Source organism: Pollicipes pollicipes, unplaced genomic scaffold, assembly GCF_011947565.3.
Source record: "Pollicipes pollicipes isolate AB1234 unplaced genomic scaffold, Ppol_2.1 Scaffold_6052;HRSCAF=7182_pilon_pilon_pilon, whole genome shotgun sequence".
NCBI lineage: Eukaryota > Metazoa > Arthropoda > Thecostraca > Pollicipedomorpha > Pollicipedidae > Pollicipes > Pollicipes pollicipes.
The window spans coordinates 22,071,161-22,088,103 of NW_023596805.1; positions in this window are offsets into that span (position 1 = coordinate 22,071,161).

The window sequence follows — 16,943 nt, forward strand, 5'->3', positions numbered from 1 at the left end:
TATTGGTACCGGGAGATGTGGCAGTCATCCGCCATGGAGTCATGTCAGGGGCCACCTTTGGTGCCGGGGGATGTGGCAGTCATCCGCCATGGAGTCATGTCAGGGGCCACATTGGTGCCGGGTGTGGCAGTCACCCGCCATGGAGTCATGCAGCGGCCCATATCCGTGCCGAAGAATGTGGCATTCTCCCGTCACGAAGCCACGTTATGGGCTATATCTGCATGCGTAAGAATAAAGTGCCTACTCAGTGGTGTCTTGCCCAGCAGATAACGAGTCTCAAAATTACACCTTGAACCCAATGTGCTAAGCATCGATGCATTATCCGCAGCATTGTACCACGTGACATGGCGTTTCGGAATATTGCCGTGCATGCTCGTCAGTTTGGTAGTCCGTTGCTGTGCATGCCAGACGTGCCTGTTGACGCCTGTTGAAAGCAGCCAGCACTACCGGTAGTGTCAAGCATTTGGTCCAAAATGGCTACTTTTCACGCCAGAAGTCGGTCGGGAATATTGGCCGGTGTTAAAAGTCAGCGTTTGGTTCGTGGCATCAGGAGAACTGCAGCACCATACCTGCTTTGAGGGCTTCTACGAGTTCAAGCCTGGCGCATATCAAAGAGAAATCAATGCTTGTTCGTAACCACTTGAAGTACCTCGGTTATTTCACGCAGGGGCAAAGATAGTCTGATATCAGAGTTTACCTCTTTCTCTCTCATCTCCGACTATTCCACCATGGTCATCGCGTTGGAAGGAACGCTTGGAAAGAAATCAGACCTCGTTGGCGAGGCAGAATAGTGCCTGGCTTTGCCGACTTTCTAAGAGCATGTATCGGCAAGGTGGACCCGTTAGGTTGACTACATTGAAGGTCACGGCAGTGTCAGCACACCGTGACCTCGCGCCACCAGGACCTCGTGAGTAATGATCTGTGACGGCTGTTGGCAGTGTGGCCGTGCAAACGGCCCGTTTGCACGTCAACGCAAGCGTCAGGGCGCGTGTCAGGAGAATATCATAACCGCCGGGTCGTTCGACTACACTCCAGGCTTCTGGTCTGCGACAGGTCAAAGTTCATATCCCACCGTTCTGTCATGGAAATGGGTCCCTTATTGGCGTCATACGTCTGCGCGTGCCGGACAGACATCAGTCTGACGGTGGCCTATGACCTCAAGTTTTCAGCGTACGACAGGCGCCTGTAGTTTTGACCAGGCATCGTGACTGAAATAATTTTTGAAATGTTGTGCAACCGAATTTCATTATATACGGCTCTGAAAGATTTGTTGTAAAATAATGGCCTAACGAACAGACACAGCCGGATTTTAGTCAGGCATGATTCGTTACACGATTTGACACGGAAACCATTTTTAAGGGCTTCCCGACGCGTCTTAACATTGGCATCACTACATCACACATACATCATAGCATTAGCAACATTAGCACCACTAACATTGGCATAGAGTGTGGTTCATGTATTTCACTATTACACCCCAAACCATTTTTCTGTTAGGGAACATATGCTACCTTTTTGTTTCTTGTTGACCTAACAACAAAACAATTAAATTCGTGATGTGCATACCAAATTTATATTGAGAAGACCGAAGCACTTATTACTTTTAGTGTGAGAAAATGATCTCACAAAAGGTCCAAAACCTCCTGTGAGGTCAGTATCGAAAGCTGAAAATGGTATTCTAGTCTCCTTATAACCGTGAATATTCCTTGCCTGACCTATCTAAGCACTGCGAATTACCAGGCTCTTTGTGCCATGCTCACCAGCGAGGGTGATATCCGCTGTTTTCTTGTGCATAATAACGCTGTATTTTCCAGAATGGTTTTAGGCACCTATTTCGAGTCCCATCTATGGGACGGTAGAGCGGCCTATACGCCAACTGCAATTTCACGACTGATGAGGCTTGCAGATCGATCTTAACGCATTTGTACCGAACGCTAGAAGGGTAGGCTAACTTTATCGGCAAAAGGTTTAAAGTGGTTGGTGAGGGTTCAGCTAGGGGACAAAAAGGCAAAAGGCAAAAAATCAAAAGACGTGTCCAATCGCAGAAATTCAGATGGCAGTATGTCAAACCGAATAAAAATCAAGTGTAAAAACAGAAAACACATAAAAACGAAAAGGACAGGAGCAAATGACTTATGTCAAAGGAATAGAAGTCCAATTCAAAAAGTCAAACAGCCAAAAAGTTGAAGGCGATGACAGTCAAAAGGTTACAGTCAAACGGCAAAAATTCAACCGGCGAAAATTAACATGAATGAACGTCAAAAGGATAAAAGCCAAAACCAAGAACTTTAATAACAAAAAGTCAAATTGGATAAGCGTAACATGGACAACGGCAGAACAGGCTATAAAAATCACGTCCCTGACTTTGACAGGGTTTCAAAACGCACCGAGGGCCTTTGGTCGGGTGTTCGCGGAGAGGGCTAAGAGAGAGGGAGAAGAGGAGATAAAGCTTAGCCAGTAGGAACAAGCTATTTGTCGGCACTGTAACGGCGCGAAAGGAACATAGGGCGGTCCCAGCTTTGGATCAAAAAAGGTCCTCTTGCGTGATGGTAAGAGAAGTAAAGTAGTTTCTCAAAATGGGCTAAGGGATGGCTGAGCAGTGGAAAATGACTCAACCCACTGTAAAATATCCCCCAAAAAACAGATTTCTCCCCAGATTTGGCCCACTTTCTTCCCAAAGTAAGGGAGGGGCTGAGCACAAAACAACTGGATGAAACCCTCCCCCTCAATAGGAAACCACAGCCCTGGATAAGAGTCTTAACGCGCGATGAGTCTTCGCGGTATGATACTTTTTAGCTTATCTACTTCAGATCCTTTCAACCATAGAAATGTTTGACCATAAAAGAACATTGTTCTGACCAGCGGCGCTACGGATTTTGAGTTGGCGAAGAACTTTTCAGGAGGTTTTGGGCCCTGCAGCTAAAATTAGCACTTTCAGAGTAGCCTCCTGAGAAACCGCTATTAAATGGGCCTTTTGAGCTTTGGCGGAAAGAGACAAGGAAACCTGCATAACAACAGAACTTGATGGTCGTTTTCTACTCCAACTCCTTAGAAGTGCACCTACCCCCCTCATTTCCAGGAGATGTGTCCCACATTTCCGGGTCATTTCGGGTTATAGGACGGGTAATAGGTAATGTCATTTGTTGGTTTGCTGAGACCAACAAAAAAAATAAAAAACAATTTTAGACATATGGTACCTCCAAAGATGTGTACACGTTACCTTGCTGTTTATTAGGCAGTCATTCTAGTGATTTAACAGGTTTAAGCAGTAAAAAGCAACAGTTGCTGTTAAAAGAGTTTGTCTGTTGATAACTAACAGTGCATGTAAATTTTTGTCAAGTTGCCCGATGAAATTATAACGTCTTTTCAATTGTATGGACAGATATTGAGGTGGATTTAGTTGCGTGGTCTTCCATGAGTTCTGTGGTGTAAAAAATATCTATCAAAATTGCGACTTGATGCAGAATGGGTCTAACGACCACGAATTCGGATCTACTAGCTAAATTATGGGTTTGGGAAACAGCCCTGTAGCCCCCTCCCTGCTGTGCCGTCCCTGACTGGACCCATAACAAAAGTGCCTCGGCAGGCGTGTAAGGGGAGATGCTGACAGATAAAGGAATCCCAACCTGAAAGTAAATGAGGCACCCAGACCTCTTTGCTGTGCAGATGCCATGGAGTGTCCAGGATTTGAGCTGAAAGTGCCCAGCGCAAACGAATAAGGGTTTTTGTTGCTTATCTGCTTCAGGGCTCCCATGCACCTCTTTTATTTTGACTTGGCATATAAAGGACCCCCCAGCGTCGTCTTGTTTCCTTAACAGACAAGTGGGGGAGGTTATAAGGGAAGTAGGGATAAGGGGGGAAGATGATTATTCCACGCGATAATGTCACTTGGCTGTTACCACTGTGATATTTAGATTTTAATTTTTTTCTGTTGAGTTTTGTCATTTGACTTAATTTTTTTACTTTTTCCGTTGACTTAAATCCATTTCGCTATTACCACCTGACTTTTACCCCCTTCTGACCTTTTGTCGTTTTCCCTTGTTTACGTTTGGCCTTTTTTGGACTGTTTGCCAGTTGACTATATCTCATTTGATTTTTTCTTCCTTTCACTTGTTGGCTTTTGACTTCTTGTCCAGCTAATAAGAGGTTCATGTCTTACAATGTATAGTATAGCATCGGCTTGATTTGTTTCCGCAGCGTATTTTACATTTGCTGCCTAGCAGACGCTTGAATTTTCCTAATGAAGGAGTGTAGATGCACAAGGCGTTCAAAGATAAAGTCCTCCTAGGAGCCTCACAGGGCCCCCCCCCCCCCTCCCCCGGCCTACAGCTTCAAAATCCGCGGATACACACAGGCCAGTTGTCTCTCTAGTTTTCAAGATGCACACCAACTGAAATGCCGAACATTGGGTATTGGGGAGTAGTTAGCCATATCAATAAGTTCAGGACAAAACTCAGCATAAAAACTCAGACAGAACTCGGGATAATTACGTCAACCAAACGAGCGACTTCGCGACCCCTCTCCCAGCATAAAAGATCCTGGCTGCGCGCATAGTGCTGTTCCCGCAGACACCACCCGCGTGACATGCCGCGACCCTCGACCCACGGCCTATATTCGCACTGGGTGCGGACGCAGAGCGTGACCCGAGCCTGCAGCTCTGCGACACCCAGTGATGCTGTGCGTGGCGGCTCTGTTGTAAACCATTCCATGTAGTCGATAATATCAGTGTGGTTGATGCCTTCAATGTTGGTTTCGGGCAACTAGTACTGCCCCCCCCCCTCCCTCCTATTTGACGTTTGTGATCTCCATATCGAACAAGCATGGCAACGCCCCACTGAGGGATTAGCGAGTATGGCCAGAAGAATGACTCCCGGGGAGTCAAGAATCGATCCCACCGGATGACTGGTCTTATTAATGGGCTGGACCGACGGAGCCAAATAGCTGACTGACTGAGCGCTGCGAAATGCTTTTTTGCGGGGCTTGGCATATAGCTATCTAACTCAGAGGAAGTACCTTTGTCCACCCACCTTCCATTTTAAGGCAGAATAAAACGTGTGCAAGGCGGCAGTATTTCGACGTGTAACATTTATTGAATGGAGAAATCAAACCAATACTTTAAGATGCTTATGGCCAACACTTTCACCCAACCACTTCCAAGCGATTGCTCATGATGAATGAACTTAGCCTGGTGTTGTTCTAGTGACGCAGGCACATAGTCGATCTGCAGACCATATAAATCCGAGCTGCAGACCATATAAAGCCGATCTGTAGGTCATATAAAGCGGATCTCCAGACCATATAAAGCCAATCTGTGAGTCACATAAAGCCGATCTGCAGACCATATAAAGCCGACCTGCGGGCCATACATAGCCGATCTGCAGATCGCATGTGGCCGATCTACAGGCATCAGTAGTTTGGAAAACGGTTTTGATGTCTGGTCTGTCTCTGCATAATAGCTTAACTAGCACAGCGAGCGACGGTCAGAACATCCGCACGGAAACTGTACAGAATCAGCTTGATTTTACATGGTCAAGTCACCAAAATCAAACAGCATTCAAACAACATTTTCTGATCAAACAACATTCGGAGAGAGGGAAACGTTCAACCAATCGCAAACAATATGTTTGCTTACCTTTAACTGCACCAGAAACCGGCCGACGGCCACCTCAACCTTATATCTTAGGCATATTCAAAACTGACGTAAGTTAATAGTGATAGATCAAATAATTTCACTACGCGTCCGAAATTTACTCCCCCCCTGGCCTACAGCTTCAAAACCCGCGGATACACGAAGGACAATTGTCTCTCTGGTTTTCAAGATGCACACCACCTGAAATGCCGAACATCGGTTAGTGGGAGGTAATTAGCCATATCAATAAGTTCAGGACGGTGCACAAAGTAGCCATGAGTTCTGCACTATCTATTTAAAAGGCTGCTCTTCGTATCTATTACAGCAACTCATCAGGCAACTCGACATTATTCGATTCAAGGAAAAGCTTCTTGGGCTCTTCGTTTGGCGGCATGGAGGGTTGTGAGGTTTTGTCGGACATTGACCGACTTCGATAACGCCAGCAGGTTCTGCTTAAGCGATCCTACCAAGGAAGATTGGGCCATATTGACAAAACACCACGCTTTAAGCTGTCCTCATCACTAAGAGACCAGCAGTGATCATGACCCTCAAAACATCGAGCATGAATACAATCTGCAACGCTTAAGGCTGCTCGTTATGAAATGTGTTACCCGTCATTATGTTAAGAACACGTCCGTGAAATATTTGGAGAACCTCATCGCTTGTTTATGATGGTAATGGGTAATCTTGCGTGCTTAACGCGCGCCCAGGTGGCCAGTGAAATAAGACAACGGGTGTGGCAGTGTCATTCTGGCTCCTAAATCTTAAAACTAGAGAAAATGAATCCATCAAGTTCGCCGGATAAATAAAGCTGTGTGTTAACTCCATTGTATCAAATTTTATGGCTCAGAGGTTATGACCTTCGGTTCAATTTAGGCCCAGCAAGGTAAAGCTCCAGATCGGTGTCCAAAGCTCCCTCAGACCTCCTTATGCCACCACCTTTAATCTGGGTGCCTCTGCTAACCAAAAAGTCACTTGTGCTGATTTTGGGTCAGTGATCTCACATGGCATTGGTTAAAATCAAACTAAAGGATCGTTGACTTCTCTGTGATCGAGAAATTCGGAAATAGTGTCAACAGCTATTCTACCAGGCAAGGTATCCAGTAAAAAACAATTTCCTGTAAGCCTTTAAGTGCATGTACGAGTAACGTTTTGCATATGGATAACACGGTAGTGATGGCCTTATTCTCGTGGAATAAACAAGAGCGAGAGATAGATGTGGCATTTCGGCTACAAACCTGAATCGAAAAAATCAGTTATGATTCAATTTGTCTACCAAAAAAGCAATTTTCGCTTCGACCTCGACATAACCCTTAAACTTGACCCCAAATCAATGCAGTTCCACATCATACTAGGTTAAATTGTTTAATTGTCACACAGTGTATGTGTTTATGAAATTGCGTTAATGTATTGTTTCGTGTAACACTCCGCTGATGCATCAGATTAAGCGATTCCATAAGGATTGCCTCTGCTGACAGCCATCACCTGACTTTGACCTTCCATAGGCACGCAAAGTTGCAAGGTAAATATAATATTTTGATACAAAAACGTTGGCTCTTCAACTTGACACAGTCATGCAAGTTTTGGTACGGCTACGCCTCGCCATTTGAAATTGAATTGACTCCATACGAGCATGTGCTAGTTTAAACTGAATGTTTGTTGTTCACTTTCGTAAATACAATGACAGAAAGAGATCTCAATTAATGTTTTACAGTTTGCCGCTTAAATGCTTTTTATAATTTTGTTGTGAAAGTGCGCTTTCGCATGTCAAAGTACTTGACAAAAGACATGAAACGCAATCGTAAGCTCCGACGTCAAGCCAAACGAGTCTCTTGCATCATAACCATGGCTTTCGGGACGGTAGCTCATGGCTAGCGAGCAATAATGCTCCTCGAACACGTATTGCGTAAAACCGTTACGTCACGCAGCCATTGCATGCGAAACTCAGTCAGCTACGCCTCGACCAGCGGTCGTCTTACGTGCAAACTGTTCGTGCGAGTGTGCCGTGGTTGCCCGGCACCCACCGGCTGCGGCCCGCCAGCACCCTCACTGCCGCCGCCAATCCAGTCTCGCCTCGCCATGGCGTCGCCCGCGCCGGAGGTAGCGCTGGTGGCACTCCTGCTCGCCGCCGGCGTCTGCAGGGCGGCCCTGGATCAGGCGACATTCGTGCTGAGGTCGGCACCGTTCCTGCCGCAGAGCCACGGCCAGCTCACCAGCCCGGAGCACGTGCTCCGCTCTGAAATCGCCGACTCGCAGTGTGAGTGAACCAGGGAGCAAGGGACGCCATTACGGTGGGAAAAGCTGTTGGGTTGTCAGATGGCTCTGTTCTGGTGTCTGTCATGACTTTTAATTTCGGGGCGTTCTATTGGCATTCAGGCATCGTGCCTGTTTTTGCATGTGTTGACTTGTTATCACAGGCGCAATGACCACAAACCATGCGCCCGGGTGACCGGTAAATGCGGCGCACTTGGGTGGTGAGAGTTTGGAAAGGGGTCAGTCCTCCTCTCCTGGAATGTAGGAGACTAAAAGAGCTAGATGCATCTCTTAGTTATGTTTCTTAGAACGTTGTTAAATAAAGATCAATCATAACTAAACATTGTTTCGTTAATAAACATGTTTCACATTTGCATGGAATTTCGAGCTGAAATAGCCATTTTTAAGATAATTTCCTGCAGTTCAGAGCTACGCACTTTTTACGACTTCGAAGAGCTTTGTTTCTGAGCTAGGTGCACGCGAGCTTGTACGGATTGTTTTGCACCTCCTTTCTTGAAGTCACCCAGAGAAGTATGACGTCACAGAGACGCCAGATAAATTCCACCTACTCTATAGCCATGCTGTGTTCAAGAATGCCACTTTTGAATCATGACTAGGCACGCCAGCTTGAATAGCCGTGTCAATGAACTACAGCTGACTTACTACAAGCTTAACACGGAAAATGCAGATGTCGTTTTTCGATGCGTACTGCAGGCGATAGGACAGTTCTACTAGTTACAACGAACTTGGGGATGGGGCTCGAATAGCTTAGCGAATAACTAAATAAATGGACAAAATATATTTTAAGTCGTCATGGCCGATAACGCCAATGGAAGCAAAACTGAGAAAGCCCATATAAATATACAAGAATACCACGGGCAATGGGCCAAACACGCGCATGCAACGATCGTGCAGGATTCTTTTCACGCGCGCATGAATTAATGAGTTAACATGTGACGAGTTTAAAGGGAATTATTGTTGTAATGATAAATTGTCATGTAAAACAACCTTGAAAGATATCGAAGCAAGCATCAGATGTGATGACATAAGCTCACTCATACCTGTTGGTGTCCTTTTTAGTAAAAACACAGCTCTAGACAACAAAATTCCCCTTTTTAGCAAATATGCTCCTGAATGCGTCATTGTATGAGTACGTCATAGAACGCTTGCACGATAGTACTCACATATAGCTTCTCAATGTCCCGAGAGGTGGCCCCCAGTGGTCCCGAATGTGTGCTGAACCAAATATTGCTAATTGCTCGTGTTTTGACTCTTTTCGCAGTGTTCCTGCATATTTATTCGTAAATGAAGGTGCTTGCTTGTATTCGCGTACTCGGTTATATCGTCATTCTAAGCTTATTTGATTGCAAGACTTTCTACGGTACAAATTTATATGATGCACAACTTCTTGTATAACGTAACACAAGACTTAAATCATGTTAGAACATTGCGTATCTTGCACAGCATTGGTCGGGAACCAATTGAGGGATGACGTATTTGGAAATCGCGCTCACAAACGCCAAGTATGAGCGACCTAGCAATTATATTCTTATTGACCTTGTGCGCCACATGGCCAGTGGAATGATATGATTTGTAAGACGTTATCATGGCGTCATCGATGCCTGGGTGACATTTAAATAGGATGCAAGAAATAATCTATATTTATTTACCGGCGTGTAGCTTTCGCTCGGGTGGGAGACAATTTGACCCACTAAGATCTCAGAAGCTAAGAGAGCTGGATATACTAAATATGCAAGGTATGTTAGCTTTTACATAACTCACTTCTGTCAGAATTTATGTTCCTGGATCATGGCCTTTAGTCAAATAAGGTCAAATAAGATCAAATTCCAACTTGGTGTCCAAAGCTCGCTCTAAGCAAAAGATCACTGGCGCTAATTTAAGTTCAGTGACCTTGTTTGACGATTCTAATGTCATGGATACCAAAGCCATGCAAGACTGTTTTTATTTTGTATCTGAATAAGCGTCATAAATTACGCTGGACAGTATGCTACTAAAAACAAAATGTTTGCCTGAGAGACCTGAGTCATTTTAGGTCAGTTGTCTGTTCTGACCTTTAAAATGTCCTTGAAATATTATAACGCAGCTCCTGTCATCAAGAACTTAACATGAGTACCAGAAACTACCCCATACAGAAAGTTTTAGCGTCATAGAACAGGCTAATTTTGACATTGGTATCAACTTAATATTGACCCAAGTTCAATGCAGTTTAATTTGATTGTTGCGTTGCCTAATATACTATCTCAGAGATGTACGGCTTCTTCTAACACACTGTGGCTGCATCAGATTAAGCGAATCCCTAGACATTGCCATGGCTAAATCCATGACCTGACTTTGACCTGCTGTAGGTCAGCAGCCTATCTAGGTGCATGTAACTTTTTGATGCAAAACAATATGCCATGTAGTTGTACACAGTTATGCAAAATTTTGCGGGACTACATTGCGCCGTTCCGAAACCGTTCCGGAAAAACATTCGGGACGGTCCAATTGATTCCCCGCCCGAGCGCGTGTTAAGAAGGGTAGAGCTGTGAACTGGATCGAGTGATCTTTAAGACGGCAATTTCAGTTCAAAATCCCACATAAATGTGGAACACTCCCCTCAAGCACTACTAGTAGGTCAGCCCGGCCGCTACAGTGGCGTTTGTGGCACCGCTAATCTGGCAGGAGTACGCATCGATGAGCGTTTCTACGAAATAGCAAACATTTGTCCCCTAGAGCAGTCGTTTGCTCTTAAACGCATACTAATAGTCACGAGTGAACTTTTCCATCATATTTCATACTTGCCTCAACCACTTCAACTGAGAAATATGCCCTTCAGTGTGAGTGTCGGTCCTTCATGTGGTCCACAGTACCGCCTGCTGCCACCGCCAGCCGCGTCGGCCGTAAATCGCCGTGCGCTGTTACCAAAAAAAAATCGTCGGTACTCCAGAAGGCCAGAAGCACAAATTCTAGGGAGGCGTTTTCGCTGCCCAGACATACGCAATGGCTACTCCTGAGGCTATTAAATATTTCTATGCTGTCTTACGTCATGCTGGAGAGGTATTTTCAAAAAAATTAAAGTGCCGCATCGCCCCCTTCCTATCAAAAGCGTGGTTTAAAGGAAATATTTGATATTTGAAGATATTAAAGCAGGCATCCAATGTGATAAAACAAGCTCACTTGTATCGGTTGGTGATTTTTTAACCAGGAAAATACTGCTCTAGGTAACACAGTGTCTAGGTTTTTTACATATGCCCCTGGATACGCTAGTGTTACCCCACCTCGCACAACAATAAGGGCCAATTGAGGGTCATTTTACCTGGAAATTGTATTACGAAAGTCAGGTATGAATGACTCAAACATTATGTTTTTGCTAGCATTGATCGCTGCATGATTTCCAAAATGGCAGAATGTGGATGACATTATTATGACCTCATAAATGTCAATGTTACCTTAAAATACGTCCTCCGAAATCGTTTTCCCATCTTCGCGGGTATTTAGTTCAGAAACTAGAGTGGTTTGGGTCTTAAGAAGGGCAGGACTTTGAACCTCGCCGAACGATGTTCAAATTGGCAATTTCAGTTAAAAACCCCTTACCGCAACGCGAAATATACCAGATGGTACCCTTGCATGGGACCCAAGAGGTAGGACATTCCGGGACGCTCGGCCACGATTGGCCAAAAAGCGCTTGGCATGATAAATTATTTACGATTTCGGAAGCACCAGACGGGCCTGAATTGCATCCCTTGGTTACTAGTTTATTGCATGCATCACCACTGCCGTCCTCCGGTGAACTTACCCGCAGCGAGTCCCTTTTAGACCCCATCGTACAAACACGTGTGGAGGCATGGGGATGAAAACGGTCTGGCTTAACAAAAAAAAATTGACCATGCTCTCTTAAACCTGTTTCTTTTCAGATTTAAGCTTTATCTCCGGGCCATTTCGTTACATCTCCTGAAGGCCAAAGTGGTCTCCAAGCTAAGACACGGGTTCTCGTCCCAGCTCTCGGCTAGCCGATGCTGAACTGTGAAAACGGTGCAGGACGATGTGTTTCTTAAGAAAGCTGCCCAGCCCACGCGTGGTGGCGGTCTACCCGCTACGCACCACTCCCGCCTCTCCAGTGCTGCCCCCCCCCCCCCCCCCGTGTACGTCTCCGCCTCAGACATCTCGACTCTCCCTCCAGGCAGCTGCCTGACCAAGTGTCTGATGCGGGAGGACTGCCTGGGGTACAGCTTCGAGCGGGACATGCGTAACTGCACGCTGAACGCGGTGCGCGGCAACCACGGCACCACGGAGCAGCGGGACGGCGTGGTGTTCCGGTACCGGAGTCAGATGGGTGAGTCACGCCTCGGCTCTCGTCTAGTCGGGCTTTCTTCTGTGGTGCACATCTGCCGCACAATATCGCACCAGACCAGGACAGCGCTGCTGGCTGCAGTGCAGCTGATATTGTCACCTGGTGATGACCTGTCCCAAGACGGCTGTCCCGGGCTCGTATCAGGCTCTTGTAGTCGTAGCAAGTCTCTACGAAATCTGGAATGTATTGGCGTTATCTGGAACGTTACTGACCGACCAGAAGTTCCTTCAGTGACTGCTCGACCTTGAAGTAAGCGAAAGCTAAATGAATGATCAGAGCCAGAAACTGCAGTACCGCGTACACGTTTTTTTAGTTGATGTCTTTGTTGTAGTTTTTAAGTATCGTGTGCTTAGGGTGTCTATGTCTAAAAGGGCAGTTTTTCGCTTAGCGGTACATATATAACTGGGAAAGCAAAAAGCAAGGGACTGCACGAGTTCCTGTCCAATGATTTCTTTACACATCCAGGCAAACAAAGAATGAGGGAGGATCGCCTACCTAATCGCAGTCTGAGCTAAAAATCCTGAGTTACGATGCGGCTAAACGTGTTGACGTGATGTTTATATATGGTCACCTTCGTATATATATATATATATATATATATATATATATATATATATATATATATACTATATATGTGTGTGTGTGTGGTGTGTGTGTGTGTGTGTGTGGTGTGTGTGTGTGTGTGTGTGTGTGTGTGTGTGTGTGTGTGTGTGTGTGTGTGTGTGTGTGTGTGTGTGTGTGTGTGTGTGTGTGTGTATTCATATATATAGACGTGGAGTATTTGCCTCAGAATCCGTAATGCTTGTGGCGATGGACCTGTGCAGTTTTGTTGCGGGGGTGTAAAATCCTTTTGAAGGAATATGATGACCACGAAAGTATACGAAATGCCGGTATCCTCATGATTTTAGTTTTGTAGTAACAGCGCAACTGAACGAAACTCAAATCACATGTTTTGGCCAAGGCCCTCATCCCTTGTGGCGGTTGGAGAATCGCTTCGTGCCGACCCCACATGCTTTTTGATATATGAAGGCTGGAAGGGTTGAACATTGCCTTGCAGAGCCATAAAAGCAGTGTTTTCTAACGGCCAGAGCACACGAAAGCCTGGCTGATGTAAGATGCACATATGTTTGTGTTTATAGTTCGTGTATTAAGAATAGCATGCATGGTAGCAGTTAGCGTGTGGTGGTGGTAAGTGGGACAAGATTGGGGGCTTGTGAACGATCGCTGGTTCAGCAACCAGAAAGCACCAAGCCTAATCGAAACGTTTGAGTTAGGGAGACTTCGGTAGGATGTGGTCCATGGTTAGCATCAGAAATATGGTAACGGAGATACAATAATGGTGTTTGTAGCTAAATTGTTTGCATCGTTCTCGATGACATTTTATTTGTGACTCTGATGGCATGACCATTTTGCTTGCTTCAATGTCAATTTTCCAGCGCATCGAGCTCAGCCTTTTGGGCGCACCCTTTGTATTCGTTTCATAGCACATCATTGGGGCTTTATGATTCACTAGCTGTGCGGCCATATGGGTCGCGTACCTCTCGCGTGGAGGTATGATGGTGGGAAGGTGGGGTCTGCTCTTCCTGGCAGGAAGGGCAGACCCCACGGGGAGACGTCTGGTCTCTCAGACGCGCAGCTAAGCCTCTGTGCCCCGAAACACCCTGCCTGGGACAGATAAGCTGACATGTCGCATCGAAACCCCCTTTATGTTTCAAGATAGCAATAAAGATCGAAAACCTACAGGTGGTTCCCAGCGGAACGTGAACGAAAGAGGAAAGTTCTTTCCTGTCACGTATGACGACTTAAAGTTGTTCGCCATTCATGTTTTGCACTTCAATATGTTTCACAAGTTTTTCGCTTTAACACCAGTGCTATGGAGGGTCTGTACTCTTTAGCGGTGCCGTGGTGACGACAGTGCTTCAGGCCAAGGGAGTTTCGATGCTGTGGGCCAACGAAAATGGGGCGAATGTGGTAGGGTGTCGGTTTGTATTTGTCTGTTTATTGGTGTCGTAAAATCTGCATTTATCTACATAGAGTAGCAGGCTTTTGCAAAAGAAGCCGGCAACTAAAATTGGAAGTCTTTTTTGGCTGGCCCCAGTGCGGGGATCCCGGATCTAAGCATACTCCACGGAGCCTGCACACGCATAAAGCCGATATGACGACCAGAGCAAGAATGATATCGGCGATCTCGCCACGCCGTGTTTCCTGTTCACAGCCTACCTCGGCGACTGGTGTACATCAGACTCCGAATGTAGCAGTCTGACCAACGGTGTGGCTGTCTGCCAGTCCAACACCTGCGCCTGTCCCGACGGCGAATACCCTCAGACCCGATCGGAATGTGGTGAGTGGATACATTCCAGACTTAGCTGGACTGACGCCAGGACTACATCTGTCACGTTTACATCGCAGATGTATGGTGTGGCGCACCGACCTGCGGCGTAGAACCCAATTGACCAAACTTTTCTGCGGTTTTTCTTCAGAATACAGACAGTCGGGAACGCTGAATGTTGTAAAACACTTTCGGCTTATTGCTGAGTTTTACAAACACAGAACTTACGTTTGTAAAAGTTTATGTTTTTTGGGGGGTTCTATCAAAGTTTTTTTGTGCCCTTGCCATAAACCATGAGACAATATCTGATCTGCGTGAGCCCCAACGCCTTCACCAGAGTTTTGATGACATCATCTGGAATGCAGTGCCGCGCATGGCACAGGCCTGCCAACACCCCCATACACCTTTGGCTGAACACGTACAGGTGCGTATCCCAGGACAGGGCGCTATCAAAGATGACACCCAGGTTCCTTGCCTCCGCACATGGTCGCAGCGCAACGCCAGGGAAACTCACGGTGAAGCCCGGAAGACGGATAAATTCTAAAGACTGTCCGAAGTGACGAGTTGTGTTTTGGCTGCGTTCACTTTAAGGGCATGCGAGTGGGAGCAGCAGCTGAGTGGCGCAAGCGATGCCTCCATGCGAGAGATGAGTCATCTAAGGTGACGCCGCTCACCACAAACTGGGTGTCACCTGCATCTTGAAAAATACATGCCTTTTCTGTGTAAAAAGAGAGGGCATTCGAGAAAACTGTGAAAAGACGTGGGCCTAATGCTGAACCTTGGAAGACACCCATGTTTTTGACAAGCGGATGTGACATAACCCTGCGTCCGGATATATCATCCAGGTACACACTCTGGGTGTGCCCTGAAGATCGGTGGCGAACCAGGAGGTCTCAATACCGCGCATCCGCAGCTTCTGAATCGAAATTTGGTGATCAATGGCGTCAAAACATTTACTTAAACCAATATGGCACAGCAGTAAAACCTCACCCTATCAATGGTGCCAAGAATTTGGTCGGAGGCAGATACTAGGGCAGTTTCCGTCGAGTGACGAGGACGGAAACCGTGCTGGAGGGGTGCAAGGAGATGTTGTAGGATAGGCAGTGGTAAAGCTGACGTTGTCCGACTCGCTCGACCACTCTGGTGGTGATAGGAACGGGGGATATCGGACGGAAATGCGATGGGTCAGACAGATTTCCGGCCTTTTAAATGTGATGGATCAGGACTATTTCCAGCGTCGGGGGAATCTGAATAGGCAAGGCAGGAGTTAACACCTTCTGTGCCCGTATGCTGAAGGTATGCGGACACACAGGCCACCTGAACCCCAGGTCGCTGTGCCCCGCATGCTGAAGGTATGCGGACACACAGGCCACCTGAACCCCAGGTCGCTGTGCCCCGCATGCTGAAGGTATGCGGACACACAGGCCACCTGAACCCCAGGTCGCTGTGCCCCGCATGCTGAAGGTATGCGGACACACAGGCCACCTGAACCCCAGGTCGCTGTGCCCCGCATGCCGAAGACCATGCGCTCGAGCATCTCCCGAGCAGCAGGCGAAACCACAAACCCGCAAGCCCCGACCCGAGGGAGACGCGTCGCTAAGTCAAGGACCGGTCCTTGTGCCTCCATTTCGGCGGCGACACAAGGGCCATCTGCAAAAATATATCGTGCAGCTGATAAGCAGTCACGTCTGGTTGAATCGAGTATCTATCCGCATTCCCAACTGCCACCGTTCTCATACACCGCCACACTTCACCTGAGCCCTGCTCGTTGATCCCCCTCTGCATCTTACTGCGCCGATTGCTGCGGACGGCGGATCGAACGGCGCGGTTCAGCTCACGGTATTCGCACGAGTCTCTCCCTGAACGCGCCAAACCTGCCCGGTGGCGAACCATGAGACCACGGGTGGCGGCGGAGATGGGAGGGCCGGAGGGGTTATGAATCGCGAGTTTCTTTAGCGGGGCATGAGCATCATCAATAGGTAAGAAGCGTGTTAAAAATACGGTTTACTGGTCGCTGATGGCTGGGGCAGGGAAAATTTCCACAATCAACACGACGTAGATAATGGTTAGAGAAGAAATGTAAAAGTGTTTCAGGCAGCGGGATAAGATAGCAGTAGGCCTAACTCGAGGCTTTGAAACGTTCACCAACACACGTATGAATTTATGGGACTAAAATGACAAAAGCAATGCATTTACGCACGATGTCACGGTGAAGGTTTTGAGCAATGCACAGATCTAAAAGAGAATCAGTAAAGAAATTAGGTTCGCTAACAAGCTGGTCCGAAAGAGTGATCTGTTAAATCTTCAACAACCGCGCGACGGTTGAATCGAACAGTCCAGGTCCACCGATGATGACGGCGGCGGTGCAATATGTCACGTGT